Source organism: Myotis lucifugus, unplaced genomic scaffold, assembly GCF_000147115.1.
Source record: "Myotis lucifugus unplaced genomic scaffold, Myoluc2.0 scaffold_28, whole genome shotgun sequence".
Lineage (NCBI taxonomy): Eukaryota > Metazoa > Chordata > Mammalia > Chiroptera > Vespertilionidae > Myotis > Myotis lucifugus.
In genome coordinates this window covers 9,949,545-9,956,335 of record NW_005871076.1, presented here as the reverse complement: position 1 = coordinate 9,956,335, position 6,791 = coordinate 9,949,545, and the positions used below count along the sequence as shown (strand labels likewise).

The 6,791-nt window shown below is 41.5% G+C and overlaps 1 pseudogene; it reads left to right on the top strand.

Moving 5' to 3' along the window:
- Positions 1-4,758: 4,758 nt before the first annotated feature.
- LOC102422059 lies at positions 4,759-6,051 on the top strand (annotated as a pseudogene).
- Positions 6,052-6,791: the final 740 nt, after the last annotated feature.

Sequence of the window (6,791 nt, the reverse complement as noted above, 5' to 3'; positions counted from 1 at the left end):
CCCTACCATTATAGTTGTGTCAATATCTCTAGCCATGCCCTACTGCTCAGGTGTAGGCATCAGGTTCTCATCAGAAAATCCCAGTCTGACTACAACAGGTTCCCAACCAGCAACTTCCCTCCTGTTGTCCCTGACCTCCCACCCCCCACAGCTGAAGAACTCCCTGAGGATGCTATCAGGTCACAGTCAGTGCAGGCTCTACAAACTATATTTCCGTTTTTTTTCTTTTCAAATGTCTAAATAACCTGGCCAGTGTAGCTCAAAGGTTGAGTATCAAAGGTCACATGCCCAGGTTCTGGGCTCGATCCCCAGTAGGGGGTGTGCGGGAGGCAGCTGATCAATGATTTTCTCTCATCATTGATGTTTCTCTCTCTCCCTTTCTCTCTGAAATCAATAAAAATATATTTAAAAATAAAATAAAATGTCTAATTAATATGATAGTGTCTAATACAGATGGGTAAAAAAGGACAGCGCCTTTTCATCCGTTAGGTTTCAGCTCAATGTCACCTCCTCAGAAACCACCAGCCTTATTATTCACCCAATCAGTGCATTGTTAAATTTAATTCAAATTTATCTAAATTTAAAAATTTAGCCCAGCTGGACGTGGCTCAGCAGTTGATTCAGGAACAAAGAGGTCACGGGTTCAATTCTTGGTCAGAGCATATGCTCGATCCCAGTGGGGGGCGTGAATGAGGAGGCCGACTGATGATTCTCTCTCATCACTGATGTTTCTCTCTCTCCCCCTCCCCCTTCCTCTCTGAAGTCAATAAAAAATTTTTTTAAAAATAAATTTTAAAATTTAATTCACAAACTACTTGAATTGTGCAGACCACCAGCTCTGGCTAAGAGTACTTCTTTTTATTCTCTTGCCTCCTACCCTGCTTTATTTCTCTTCATAGCAAATGATATTCCTTTTTTATTTGTCTCTCAGAAGTGTAAGCTCTACGAGGGCAGACACTTGGTGTTGCATACCACTGTATTATTATTCCCAGTACCTAATAATACCTGGCATATAACAGGTACTCAGTAAATAGTTGTTGAGTGTTTAAAGGCATTTCCTTATGCTTTCCCTTTAAAGGTTGTTATATTTTAAAAGGCTCCTGGTTAACACAGAGAAGTGGCTAATGAAACTTCAGAGCTGCAATTACCCAGGACCTGGGATTGGGGGGCCTCACTACCCGTCTGTTTCCTTTGCACATCTAACAGTTCTGTCTTACAAGGACAGGACACAGCTGCAATGAAGTAAAAATAGCTTCTAAGCCCACCCATGCCATCTAATCACTTGTCTGACTCAAGGTACCTGTGATACACTACCTGAACCAGCCAATACCAGCACTCTACCAAACCACTCAGCTCAGCTGGTGCCTGGCAGTGGCTTACTTACTCCCATGGACATTAAAACACCATGGCAACATCTCTTCTTGCTCAACTCACACTTGCCACACTCCCCCTGGCTCAAAAAGCTAAGCCCTTTTGCTAGAATCACATACCTACCTCCTCTAACACAGAAAAACCCTGCTTTCCCCTTCTTCCTATTCAATAAATCCTGCCAATTTATTCTTACCTCTGATCTCCCCTTTAGACAAATATATCTGTCCTCTGCCTCAAGGCTTGGAAAGCCTTAACATTCTTTCATAAACAAGAGCATGAATATGCACAAGGCTTGGAATGTTGGGTGTCAGGGAGTTATAGGCTTTAAAGACAGGTTCCTGCTGACCCAAGATACCAGGCCAAGCAACAGATGGATTTAGGACTCACAACTCACATCTGGCAATTCATCTAGCTACCACTTCCCTCACTCCATCACCAGGAACCCAGATAAGAGCCAAAGCAGAGCCTGGATTCTGTCCAGTTCGTGAGGGTGAGAAAGGCCTTCTGTGCCTACAAAATGCAGGCACAGAACCACATATTGGTAAGAGTTTTCAGTAAGGTGAGGAAATGGTCAGGTGATGAAGGGCTAGCATAAGACTCCATTTACTACACTTTGTTAAAGTCTAAACAGCTGACTAGTTTCTAACAGTGTTATACGGAATAGCAGATTACTAGAGTCTAAAAAAACAAGGTCATTCTTTAGCTCCAATACTCCAAAATCAAATTGGCTTCAGGGAGAGAAATTATTTCACTTAGATAATAACAGATGGAGGTGGGGGGGGGGTGGTAAATAGCACAGATTTTTTGAGCAGTGAAAATACTGTATAATGGTAGATACATGTAAATACACGTGTCCAAACCCATAGAATGTACAACCATGAATTGACTGGCATTAAATCCAGCTTAAATCCAGAATGTTTACCAAGAGTGAATGAATCCTAATGTAAATTATGGATTCTGAGTGATTGTTAATATAGGTACAATTCTAATAAATGTGCAATTCTGGTAGGGGATGTTAATAGTAGGGGAGGTTGTATGTGGGGCCAGGGGGCATATGAGCAATCTCTGTACCTTCTTCTCAATTTAGCTGTGAACGCAATACTTCTCTTAAATTTTGGAATTGGGTGTCCCATTCCATATATACCTCCTTAAAAGAAACCCCTTTCATTTCTAATCTATCTGTTGATCTAAGTCCACTGTGAAAGTTCCTTTATCCTCAGGAACAATGGTTAGGCTGTGGTGGCTGGTGCTGAATTGAAAATCATTTTCTTGATTAGATTTAGCTCTTTCAAATCTGGCTCATATAAATGTGCTTGAGAAACATAGTCAAGTCATTCCTTGAGCTCTGGGAATGCAGTGACCAGATTATACTTGACTTCGTCCAAACTCATAAGAGGGCCAGTGTGCAAATAAACCTCCCTCACTATAATTCCCAAAGCGTTTGCCACACATTTGACTTCCTGAAGCAGGGGTCAGGCACACACACGTCACTTTCTCTAGACCCAAACACTGTAAGGAAACTCAGTCGTTTAATTTGGTTTAGTATTTTATAGTAGGCTCTTGCCCACCCTTCAAAGGCCACTAAATATATATTTCAGCAAACAAAAAAGAACTCTAATGCTTTCTGAGTCAGTTTTCAAACTGTTGAAACAGCTTAATAAAATAATTCGTGTAAAATGCTTGGCACATGGGAAACGCTCACTGTTACACATTATTCACTTAGCTATCTCTGCCATTTCAAGGACTGAACATTCAATACCTATTGCTCTCCTGGGCACTCTAAATTCAACTCAACCCTTTACAGTAATGGTCATTTCAGCACTCTACTCTCATTCACATGCTGAGTGCACCAGAACCCTAACCCACTCAGAATGTCAACTATATCTTTTAGGATTGCAATATCAAAATTATGTGCTTCAGAAGCCACATACTCTTCTAAGATACCTAATGATGTAGGTCATCTGCCACCCAGGTTGATAGCAGAAATGTCCAAATGCTTCCAAGAGGTGCCTTAAACAAATTCATTATGAAGATCCAAGTCATCTATTAATTCCCAATCCTATTTTAAAAATCTTGGCTTCTGTCCTGGCCTGTATTGCTTGTAGTTAAGAGTGTTGGCCTGCTCACTGAAAGGTCACGGGTTTGATTCCCATTCAAGGGGCCATACGATCCTTGGGGTTACTTTTCCTAGGATCTAAGGCAGCCGTGGGCAAACTACGGCCTGCGGGACGGATCTGGCCCGTTTGAAATGAATAAAATTAAAAAAAAAAAAGACCGTACCCTTTTATGTAATGATGTTTACTTTGAATTTATATTAGTTCACACAAACACTCCATCCATGCTTTTGTTCCGGCCCTCCGGTCCAGTTTAAGAACCCATTGTGGCCCTTGAGTCAAAAAGTTTGCCCACCCCTGATCTAAGGTGAAGCTGGAAAAGCCCAAAGGCCTACACACAATCATTAAAGTTTTGTTTTAAAGAAGTTCAGTGCCAAAGACAAAATATGATGCCGTGGCGTGGCACCAGGCAGAGCGGTCATAACCAGATCTCTCATCACTATGACCTTTTCAGAGGTTATAAGCTATTGCAGCGATTTTCAACCTTTTAATTCTGCGGCACACCAAAAGTATGTATACTTCCCCCCATCTGACAAAACAAATAGGTGTAATTTTGATTCATTCACACTGGATGGTGTTGTGTTGGCTATTGTCCTTTTCTTATTTGACAATCTACAGGAAAAGAGATCATGCCCAACTAAATTGTTATTGCATATCTTAAAAATTCTTGCAGCACACCAGTTGAAAACCCCTGAGCTACTGTACTGCCACCTCAAAGATCTTGATGAACTTATTTAAATGTTTATCTCTCCAGCCCTTTACAACCTGCTCCAGTGTGGCTATAGGGAAGGAATAGTGAGCTGGGCTTAGGTTTGTCTTTGTGGTGTACTTTCAGTCAGATCATTGAGAGGATTAAGGTTAAAATGGTAGTTTTATTTTAACCAAGGTAAAGATTAATCACACTTCTTTGGCATTTGGTTCTGGGAAATAAAGAATGCTCAAGATCACATACATACATTATATTGCTTCCCTTCCCACTCCTGCCTGCTGCATTCAATACACACTCCAGACCCTCACTGCTGTTGGCAAGGGACTAACCCTAACCTGGCTTTTCTCCTGAGACATGTTTTGATATGTAACCTTGTAGTCAGGTCTACCCTTGACAAGGCTTACAAAACTTAACCACTAGCCCTTACCCCTGCCCCCTAAGTACCATTGCCATGCTGAAGCAGTTCTGAATCTACTGCCAAATACCAAAACAAATTAAACCACTGAGTTTCCTTACAGCTTAGAAAACATGCTAAGCCTTGCTTCTTTTCTGAGGAAACACCAAATGGCGGGTGATGCTGGCACTGTGGGAGGGCCCGGAGCGCCGTGGAATGGGAGGTTCTGGTGGCTTCAGTGGAGGATTTGGCAGTAGCATCTGGGGCCAAGGTCGCACTCAGGCTGAGGTTGCAGAGCTCGAGGAGGCAAGGTCAAGGACCTGAAGATCAAGTTGCTGGAGATCTCTCGTCTCCCTGCCCATCAAGGCATCTGAGTTAATTGACATTTCTTGCCAGCAACCCTCAAAAATGAGGTTTTGAAGATATGTCTGTGCAAAAGCAGGAGTGCTGGCCAGAGCACCTGGTTCAAGGCATCTGTCACTATTGGGAACTACAATGGATACATTGGTTTGGGTGTTAAGTACTCAAAGGAAGTAGCCACTACCATCTGTGGGGCCATCATACCGGCCAACCTCTCTATTGTCCCTGTGTGTCGAGGCTACTGTGGGAACACTGACAAGCCCCACACTGTCCCTTGCAGGGTGACTCACTGTGGCTCTGTGCTGGTGTGCCTCATCCCTGCCCCCAGGGGCACTGGCATCGTCTCAGCCCATGTCCAAGATGCTGCTGCTGCTGATTGCCAGTACTAACAACTGCTACACCTTAGCCAGGGGCTGCACTGCCACCTTGAGCAACTTCACCAAGGCCACCTTTGATGACACCTCTAAGACCTCAGCTATCTCACCCCTGACCTCGAAAGAGACTGTGTTCACAAAATCTCCCTTTCAAGAATTCACTAATCATCTTGTAAAGACTCAAACCAGTTTCTGTGCAGAGGATCCAGGCTCTAGCTATGGCCACCATGTACTTCTACACAAGAAAAATAAAGTGGATTAAGCCTGTTAAAAAGAATATGCTAAGCCTTGAGGTAGAAGCACTCATTGGCCTCTGGCATTTCCAAGAGATTTAATTATACTTTCTACTTTGGTCTTCAAGTGTTTGCAGAGAAGTACTCTTCCTTTAACTTCCTTTTCTATCACAATTCTGGTCTTTCACTTCCACCAATGGGCACTGGACTTGTGGTAGCTGCAGCCTACCACTGCACTCAATCATCTCTATCATTAGTAAGAACAACTGATTTGTCCATTAAAGCCTAAATGGACTTTCCTAATAACAATACTCTGGTTGACTGAAGCTATCTCAAGAGAAATTTCCAGAGCCCAAGTAGCAAAATGAGCCACATGAAGTGGTTTGTTACATTAGCAGCATTCTAGGTGGAGAAACAGACCAGCTACTTATCCTAAACCTGTTTAGGATACAAACTCCATTCAATTAAACTTCAGCCATGACAATCTATGGTTTGTCTTAAAGAAACATGGTCTTATTTTGAGCATTCAATCACTAGCTATAACTATCTTTTTTCTTTTTTTTACCTCCTGGGAAAGACATTCTAGTCCAAGTATGACAGGAAATATAAACTTGGAGTTTGCTGCCCAGTTTACTTGTAAGTTGTATGTCCAACCTGTAAAAAATGTATACATTATAAATATCCATAATCCACTTTTTCCTTCCCTCAATTTTATACAACAGCTGATAAATGAACATTGTAACCTATTTATAGGATAGCACTAGGACTGCAAGTCAACATCCCATTTTTGTCTACATGGCAGTCAGTACCTGTGCAATTAACCAAATATATTTAATAAAAAGCAGAAATAAAATGTACTTAGCCATAAGGCTTAAAAATTATAATTACAACAAATATAGAGATCATCAGGCACGCCCAAGGTAATACATCTACAACCTTTATAAGGCTATTCAATAGAATAAATTAACTGAAGGGGAAAAAAAACCCTAAGATTTGAAAAGATTAAGGCTTTAATGAAAATAATTTTAACCCATGGGAACAGATTCCACCTCAAAACAAACATGCCTATTACTAAATTTTAAGGTCCAATTCTAGGAACACACTACAGTAGAAATTAAGGGACTGCTTACTACATACAGGTCAGGTAGAAGTCACTATTGAAACAAAGTAAGAGTCACATGGTATATCTTAATTATTTACCAAAATCCACAACCATCATCATCCACCACAAAAACC